The sequence below is a fragment of the Leuciscus leuciscus genome (genome assembly GCF_965113295.1).
Source record: "Leuciscus leuciscus genome assembly, chromosome: 10".
Taxonomy (NCBI): domain Eukaryota; kingdom Metazoa; phylum Chordata; class Actinopteri; order Cypriniformes; family Leuciscidae; genus Leuciscus; species Leuciscus leuciscus.
In genome coordinates this window covers 1,900,386-1,912,329 of record NC_138734.1, presented here as the reverse complement: position 1 = coordinate 1,912,329, position 11,944 = coordinate 1,900,386, and positions in this window count along the sequence as shown.

Below are 11,944 nucleotides of genomic sequence, written 5' to 3'. Positions count from 1 at the left end.
ATATCATTCCACAAAGTGATGAAGTCACTGATCACTACATGGTAACTTGCATATTACGTACTGCTGTAATATGTCATGCGGCGTCGCGTTATCAACCAGGCAGAACAATCCTCCCATCCACCATAGATAATTTCTCAAATTGCTTATCTAATCTGTCTCAGCTGCTGCCTGAACCCAAACAAACAGATGAACTAGAAGAACTAACTAGCACTATGAGCTCCATTCTCTCTAGAACATTGGATGTGGTTGCACCTATTAAATTAAAAAAGGTCAGAGAGAAAAATAAAGCACCATGGTACAACAATACTACGCATGTTCTAAAGAGAGAAACCCGTATTTTAGAGCGCAAATGGAAACAAACTAATTTAGAGGTCTTTAGAATCGCGTGGAAAGACAGTATGTCACGTTATAAAAAGGCCCTAAAAGCGGCAAGGGCTGAGCACCTCCGCAAACTAATAGAAAACAACCAAAACAATCCAAGGTTTTTATTTAACACCTTGGCTAGACTAACAAATAAACAGACGTCACCCGAACAAAATATCCCGTTACAGTTCAGTAGTAATGATTTCATGAACTTCTTCACTGAGAAAATAGAAAGCATCAGAACCACAATTGTAAACGTTCAATCTTCAATCGCGCCTTATAATTCAGCTTCAGTTATCACCCCGCAAGATCAATTACAGTGCTTTACAACTATAGAACAAAAAGAGTTAAATAAACGTATCACTTCATCTAAAACAACAACATGTTTATTAGATCCTATACCAACTAAACTACTGAAAGAAGTGTTACCTGTAGTGGAAGAGCCTCTCCTCAATATTATTAACTCGTCTTTATCTTTAGGTCATGTTCCAAGAACATTTAAACTGGCAGTTATAAAACCTCTCATTAAGAAACCACAATTAGATCATAATAATCTAGCAAATTATAGACCCATTTCAAATCTTCCATTTATGTCTAAAATATTAGAAAAAGTGGTGTCCGCTCAACTGGGCTCTTTCTTGCAACAAAATGATATCTATGAAAAGTTTCAGTCTGGATTCAGACCGCATCATAGCACTGAAACTGCGCTCGTTAAAATCACAAATGATTTACTTTTAGCTTCTGACCAAGGCTGTATCTCAATACTAGTTTTGCTTGATCTTAGTGCTGCGTTCGATACTATAGATCATACATTACTCTTAGATCGACTACAAAATTATACTGGTGTTCAAGGACAAGCACTAAGCTGGTTCAAATCATACCTATCTGACCACTACCATTTTGTCTATTTAAATGGAGAAAAATCGATCATAACTCCAGTAAACTATGGAGTGCCGCAGGGATCTGTATTAGGCCCTCTGTTATTTTCAATATATATGATGCCACTTGGAAATATTATAAGGAACATGGAATTAGTTTCCATTGTTATGCTGATGACACTCAAATATATATTTCATCATGGCCGGATGAAAACGCTAAATTTTCCAAATTGACAGAGTGTGTTAAAGATATAAAAGATTTTTCTTTTTGACGCGTAATTTTCTTTTATTAAATCCAGATAAGACAGAGGTAATACTTATCGGTTCAAAAAACCGCCCACAAAACCTCGCACAATACAACTTTAACATCATAGGATGTCCTGTTACTTTATCCGCTACAGTAAAAGACCTGGGTGTTATACTCGATTGCAACCTGTCTTTTGAAAATCATATTTCATATGTTACAAAAACAGCCTTTTTCCACCTTAGAAACATTGCTAAGCTACGTAATATGCTATCAGTTTCTGATGCAGAAAAGTTAGTTCATGCATTCATGACCTCGAGACTGGATTACTGTAATGCTTTATTAGCTGGTTGTCCTGCATCCTCAATAAACAAGCTACAGTTAGTCCAAAATGCCGCCGCTAGAGCTCTTACGAGATCAAGAAAATATGATCATATAACACCGATTTTATCATCACTGCATTGGTTACCTATAAAGTTCTGTATTAATTACAAGGTATTGCCACTGACTTATAAAGCCCTAAACGGCTTAGCTCCAGTCTATTTAACGGATCTTCTATCGCCCTATAATCCATCGCGCTCTTTAAGATCACTAAATTCAAGGCTTTTGGTCATACCTAGGATATCCAGAACCACCAAAGGTGGGAGAGCATTTTCACATTTGGCTCCAAAACTCTGGAATACTCTTCCTGATACTGTTCGTTGCTCAGACTCGCTCTCCCAGTTTAAAACTAGATTAAAGTCGCATCTCTTCAGCCAGGCATTCATATAATCCTACAGTTCAAACTACAATCCGGCCTCTAGCTCATAAATGCCAGAGGAGAACTGGCCCCCGACTGAGCCTGGGTTCTCCCAAGGTTTTTTTTCTCCATTAGGTCACCTGATGGAGTTTTAGGACACCATTAGGTCACTTGATGGAGTTTTTCGGTTCCTTGCCACTGTTGCCTTTGGCTTGCTCAGTTGGGGATATTTTGGGGATATTTAATAAAATTTTATCAATCAAAAAATTCCTCTTGAAACAAACTTTGTTGTATTATTTTATTTTAATACTGTGAAGCTGCTTTGATACAATCTGTATTGTGAAAAGCGCTATACAAATAAACTTGACTTGACTTGACTTGACACACGAACATCCGACCTGCAAACACACACATGAACATCAGACCCGCAAACACACACATGAACTCATCAGACCCGCAAACACACACATGAACATCTGACCCGCAAACACACACATGAACATCAGACCCCGCAAACACACACATGAACTCATCAGACCCGCAAACACACACATGAACTCATCAGACCCGCAAACACACACATGAACATCCGACCTGCAAACACACACATGAACATCAGACCCGCAAACACACACATGAACTCATCAGACCCGCAAACACACACATGAACATCTGACCCGCAAACACACACATGAACATCAGACCCCGCAAACACACACATGAACATCAGACCCACAAACACACACATGAACATCAGACCCCGCAAACACACACATGAACATCAGACCCACAAACACACACATGAACATCAGACCCGCAAACACACACATGAACATCAGACCCCGCAAACACACACATGAACACACACATGAACATCAGACCCGCAAACACACACATGAACATCAGACCCCGCAAACACACACATGAACATCAGACCCACAAACACACACATGAACTCATCAGACCCGCAAACACACACATGAACATCAGACCCGCAAACAAACACATGAACATCAGACCCGCAAACACACACATGAACTCATCAGACCCGCAAACACACACATGAACTCATCAGACCCGCAAACACACACATGAACATCAGACCCGCAAACACACACATGAACTCATCAGACCCGCAAACACACACATGAACTCATCAGACCCGCAAACACACACACAAACATAAGACCCACAAACACACACATGAACCTCAGACCCGCAAACACACACATGAACATCAGACCCGCAAACACACACATGAACATCATACCCCGCAAACACACACATGAACATCAGACCCACAAACACACACATGAACATCAGACCCACAAACACACACATGAACTCATCAGACCCGCAAATACACACATGAACTCATCAGACCCGCAAACACACACATGAACATCAGACCCGCAAACACACACATGAACACATCAAACCCGCAAACACACACATGAACATCAGACCCACAAACACACACGTGAACATCAGACCCACAAACACACATGAACAGCAGACTCGCAAACACACACATGAACATCAGACCCGCAAACACACACACGAACAGCAGACTCGCAAACACACACATGAACTCATCAAACCCGCAAACACACACATGAACATCAGACCCGCAAACACACACATGAACAGCAGACCCGCAAACACACACATGAACAGCAGACTCGCAAACACACACATGAACATCAGAACCGCAAACACACACATGAACATCAGACCCGCAAACACACACATGAACAGCAGACTCGCAAACACACACACGAACATCAAACCTGCAAACACACACATGAACATCAGACCCGCAAACACACACATGAACAGCAGACCCGCAAACACACACACGAACAGCAGACTCGCAAACACACACATGAACATCAGACCCGCAAACACACACATGAACATCAGACCCGCAAACACACACATGAACATCAGACCCACAAACACACACATGAACATCAGACCCACAAACACACACATGAACAGCAGACTCGCAAACACACATATGAACATCAGACCCGCAAACACACACATGAACAGCAGACTCGCAAACACACACACGAACATCAGACCCGCAAACACACACATGAACTCATCAAACCCGCAAACACACACATGAACATCAGACCCGCAAACACACACATGAACATCAGACCCGCAAACACACACATGAACAGCAGACTCGCAAACACACACACGAACATCAGACCCGCAAACACACACATGAACTCATCAAACCCACAAACACAAACGAACATCAGACCCACAAACACACACATGAACAGCAGACTCGCAAACACACACACACGAACATCAGACCCGCAAACACACACATGAACAGCAGACTCGCAAACACACACACGAACATCAGACCCGCAAACACACACATGAACTCATCAAACCCGCAAACACACACATGAACATCAGACCCGCAAACACACACATGAACATCAGACCCACAAACACACACATGAACAGCAGACTCGCAAACACACACACGAACATCAGACTCGCAAACACACACATGAACTCATCAAACCCGCAAACACACACATGAACATCAGACCCGCAAACACACACATGAACATCAGACCCGCAAACACACACATGAACATCAGACCCACAAACACACACATGAACAGCAGACTCGCAAACACACACATGAACATCAGACCCGCAAACACACACATGAACTCATCAAACCCGCAAACACACACATGAACTCATCAAACTCGCAAACACACACATGAACATCAGACCCGCAAACACACACATGAACAGCAGACTCACAAACACACACACGAACATCAGACCCGCAAACACACACATGAACTCATCAAACCCGCAAACACACACATGAACATCAGACCCGCAAACACACACATGAACATCAGACCCGCAAACACACACATGAACATCAGACCCACAAACACACACATGAACAGCAGACTCGCAAACACACACACGAACATCAGACCCGCAAACACACACATGAACTCATCAAACCCACAAACACACACGAACATCAGACCCACAAACACACACATGAACAGCAGACTCGCAAACACACACACACGAACATCAGACCCGCAAACACACACATGAACTCATCAAACCCGCAAACACACACATGAACATCAGACCCGCAAACACACACATGAACATCAGACCCTCAAACACACACATGAACAGCAGACTCGCAAACACACACACGAACATCAGACCCGCAAACACACATGAACTCATCAAACCCGCAAACAGACACATGAACATCAGACCCGCAAACCCACACATGAACAGCAGACTCGCAAACACACACATGAACAGCAGACTCGCAAACACACACATGAACATCAGACCCACAAACACACACATGAACAGCAGACTCGCAAACACACACATGAACATCAGACCCCGCAAACACACACATGAACAGCAGACTCGCAAACACACACATGAACAGCAGACTCGCAAACACACACATGAACATCAGACCCGCAAACACACACATGAACATCAGACCCACAAACACACACATGAACAGCAGACTCGCAAACACACACATGAACATCAGACCCACAAACACACACATGAACATCAGACCCGCAAACACACACATGAACTCATCAAACCCGCAAACACACACATGAACATCAGACCCGCAAACACACACATGAACAGCAGACCCGCAAACACACACATGAACTCATCAGACCCGCAAACACACACATGAACAGCAGACTCGCAAACACACACATGAACATCAGACCCACAAACACACACATGAACATCAGACCCGCAAACACACACATGAACTCATCAAACCCGCAAACACACACATGAACATCAGACCCGCAAACACACACATGAACATCAGACCCGCAAACACACACATGAACAGCAGACCCGCAAACACACACATGAACTCATCAGACCCGCAAACACACACACGAACATCAGACCCGCAAACACACACATGAACTCATCAAACCCACAAACACACACATGAACATCAGACCCACAAACACACACATGAACAGCAGACTCGCAAACACACACACGAACATCAGACCCGCAAACACACACATGAACTCATCAAACCCGCAAACACACACATGAACATCAGACCCGCAAACACACACATGAACATCAGACCCTCAAACACACAGATGAACAGCAGACTCGCAAACACACACACGAACATCAGACCCGCAAACACACACATGAACTCATCAAACCCGCAAACACACACATGAACATCAGACCCGCAAACACACACATGAACATCAGACCCGCAAACACACACATGAACTCATCAAACCCGCAAACACACACATGAACATCAGACCCGCAAACACACACATGAACAGCAGACTCGCAAACACACACACGAACATCAGACCCGCAAACACACACATGAACTCATCAAACCCGCAAACACACACATGAACATCAGACCCGCAAACACACACATGAACATCAGACCCGCAAACACACACATGAACATCAAACCCACAAACACACACGAACATCAGACCCACAAACACACACATGAACAGCAGACTCGCAAACACACACACACGAACATCAGACCCGCAAACACACACATGAACTCATCAAACCCGCAAACACACACATGAACATCAGACCCGCAAACACACACATGAACATCAGACCCTCAAACACACACATGAACAGCAGACTCGCAAACACACACACGAACATCAGACCCGCAAACACACACATGAACTCATCAAACCCGCAAACAGACACATGAACAGCAGACCCGAAAACACACACATGAACAGCAGACTCGCAAACACACACATGAACAGCAGACTCGCAAACACACACATGAACATCAGACCCACAAACACACACATGAACAGCAGACTCGCAAACACACACATGAACATCAGACCCGCAAACACACACATGAACTCATCAAACCCACAAACACACACATGAACATCAGACCCACAAACACACACATGAACAGCAGACTCGCAAACACACACACGAACAGCAGACTCGCAAACACACACACGAACATCAGACCCGCAAACACACACATGCACTCATCAAACCCGCAAACACACACATGAACATCAGACCCGCAAACACACACATGAACATCAGACCCGCAAACACACACATGAACTCATCAAACCCGCAAACACACACATGAACATCAGACCCGCAAACACACACATGAACATCAGACCCGCAAACACACACACGAACATCAGACCCGCAAACACACACATGAACTCATCAAACCCGCAAACACACACATGAACATCAGACCCGCAAACACACACATGAACATCAGACCCGCAAACACACACATGAACATCAGACCCACAAACACACACATGAACATCAGACTCGCAAACACACACACGAACATCAGACCCGCAAACACACACATGAACTCATCAAACCCACAAACACACACGAACATCAGACCCACAAACACACACATGAACAGCAGACTCGCAAACACACACACACGAACATCAGACCCGCAAACACACACATGAACTTATCAAACCCGCAAACACACACATGAACATCAGACCCGCAAACACACACATGAACATCAGACCCTCAAACACACACATGAACAGCAGACTCGCAAACACACACACGAACATCAGACCCGCAAACACACACATGAACTCATCAAACCCGCAAACAGACACATGAACATCAGACCCGCAAACACACACATGAACAGCAGACCCGCAAACACACACATGAACAGCAGACTCGCAAACACACACATGAACAGCAGACCCACAAACACACACATGAACATCAGACCCGCAAACACACACATGAACTCATCAAACCTGCAAACACACACATGAACATCAGACCCGCAAACACACACATGAACATCAGACCCGCAAACACACACATGAACAGCAGACCCGCAAACACACACATGAACTCATCAGACCCGCAAACACACACACGAACATCAGACCCGCAAACACACACATGAACTCATCAAACCCACAAACACACACATGAACATCAGACCCACAAACACACACATGAACAGCAGACTCGCAAACACACACACGAACATCAGACCCGCAAACACACACATGAACTCATCAAACCCGCAAACACACACATGAACATCAGACCCGCAAACACACACATGAACATCAGACCCTCAAACACACACATGAACAGCAGACTCGCAAACACACACACGAACATCAGACCCGCAAACACACACATGAACTCATCAAACCCGCAAACACACACATGAACATCAGACCCGCAAACACACACATGAACAGCAGACCCGCAAACACACACATGAACAGCAGACTCGCAAACACACACATGAACATCAGACCCACAAACACACACATCAACAGCAGACCCACAAACACACACATGAACAGCAGACTCGCAAACACACACATGAACATCAGACCCACAAACACACACATGAACAGCAGACTCGCAAACACACACATGAACATCAGACCCTCAAACACACACATGAACAGCAGACTCGCAAACACACACACGAACATCAGACCCGCAAACACACACATGAACTCATCAAACCCGCAAACACACACATGAACATCAGACCCGCAAACACACACATGAACAGCAGACCCGCAAACACACACATGAACAGCAGACTCGCAAACACACACATGAACAGCAGACTCGCAAACACACACATGAACATCAGACCCACAAACACACACATGAACATCAGACCCACAAACACACACATGAACAGCAGACTCGCAAACACACACATGAACATCAGACCCGCAAACACACACATGAACAGCAGACTCGCAAACACACACACGAACATCAGACCCGCAAACACACACATGAACTCATCAAACCCGCAAACACACACATGAACATCAGACCCGCAAACACACACATGAACATCAGACCCGCAAACACACACATGAACAGCAGACTCGCAAACACACACACGAACATCAGACCCGCAAACACACACATGAACTCATCAAACCCACAAACACACACGAACATCAGACCCACAAACACACACATGAACAGCAGACTCGCAAACACACACGGACATCAGACCCGCAAACACACACATGAACAGCAGACTCGCAAACACACACACGAACATCAGACCCGCAAACACACACATGAACTCATCAAACCCGCAAACACACACATGAACATCAGACCCGCAAACACACACATGAACATCAGACCCACAAACACACACATGAACAGCAGACTCGCAAACACACACATGAACTCATCAAACCCGCAAACACACACATGAACATCAGACCCGCAAACACACACATGAACATCAGACCCGCAAACACACACATGAACATCAGACCCACAAACACACACATGAACAGCAGACTCGCAAACACACACATGAACATCAGACCCGCAAACACACACATGAACTCATCAAACCCGCAAACACACACATGAACTCATCAAACTCGCAAACACACACATGAACATCAGACCCACAAACACACACATGAACAGCAGACTTGCAAACACACACATGAACATCAGACCCGCAAACACACACATGAACTCATCAAACCCGCAAACACACACATGAACATCAGACCCGCAAACACACACATGAACATCAGACCCGCAAACACACACATGAACATCAGACCCACAAACACACACATGAACAGCAGACTCGCAAACACACACACGAACATCAGACCCGCAAACACACACATGAACTCATCAAACCCACAAACACACACGAACATCAGACCCACAAACACACACATGAACAGCAGACTCGCAAACACACACACACGAACATCAGACCCGCAAACACACACATGAACTTATCAAACCCGCAAACACACACATGAACATCAGACCCGCAAACACACACATGAACATCAGACCCTCAAACACACACATGAACAGCAGACTCGCAAACACACACACGAACATCAGACCCGCAAACACACACATGAACTCATCAAACCCGCAAACAGACACATGAACATCAGACCCGCAAACACACACATGAACAGCAGACCCGCAAACACACACATGAACAGCAGACTCGCAAACACACACATGAACAGCAGACTCGCAAACACACAAATGAACATCAGACCCACAAACACACACATGAACATCAGACCCACAAACACACACATGAACAGCAGACTCGCAAACACACACATGAACATCAGACCCGCAAACACACACATGAACAGCAGACTCGCAAACACACACACGAACATCAGACCCGCAAACACACACATGAACTCATCAAACCCACAAACACACACGAACATCAGACCCACAAACACACACATGAACAGCAGACTCGCAAACACACACGGACATCAGACCCGCAAACACACACATGAACAGCAGACTCGCAAACACACACACGAACATCAGACCCGCAAACACACACATGAACTCATCAAACCCGCAAACACACACATGAACATCAGACCCGCAAACACACACATGAACATCAGACCCACAAACACACACATGAACAGCAGACTCGCAAACACACACACGAACATCAGACTCGCAAACACACACATGAACTCATCAAACCCGCAAACACACACATGAACATCAGACCCGCAAACACACACATGAACATCAGACCCGCAAACACACACATGAACATCAGACCCACAAACACACACATGAACAGCAGACTCGCAAACACACACATGAACATCAGACCCGCAAACACACACATGAACTCATCAAACCCGCAAACACACACATGAACTCATCAAACTCGCAAACACACACATGAACATCAGACCCACAAACACACACATGAACAGCAGACTTGCAAACACACACATGAACATCAGACCCGCAAACACACACATGAACTCATCAAACCCGCAAACACACACATGAACATCAGACCCGCAAACACACACATGAACATCAGACCCGCAAACACACACATGAACATCAGACCCACAAACACACACATGAACAGCAGACTCGCAAACACACACACGAACATCAGACCCGCAAACACACACATGAACTCATCAAACCCACAAACACACACGAACATCAGACCCACAAACACACACATGAACAGCAGACTCGCAAACACACACACACGAACATCAGACCCGCAAACACACACATGAACTTATCAAACCCGCAAACACACACATGAACATCAGACCCGCAAACACACACATGAACATCAGACCCTCAAACACACACATGAACAGCAGACTCGCAAACACACACACGAACATCAGACCCGCAAACACACACATGAACTCATCAAACCCGCAAACAGACACATGAACATCAGACCCGCAAACACACACATGAACAGCAGACCCGCAAACACACACATGAACAGCAGACTCGCAAACACACACATGAACAGCAGACTCGCAAACACACAAATGAACATCAGACCCACAAACACACACATGAACAGCAGACTCGCAAACACACACATGAACATCAGACTCGCAAACACACACATGAACAGCAGACTCGCAAACACACACATGAACATCAGACCCACAAACACACACATGAACAGCAGACTCGCAAACACACACATGAACATCAGACCCCGCAAACACACACATGAACAGCAGACTCGCAAACACACACATGAACATCAGACCCACAAACACACACATGAACAGCAGACTC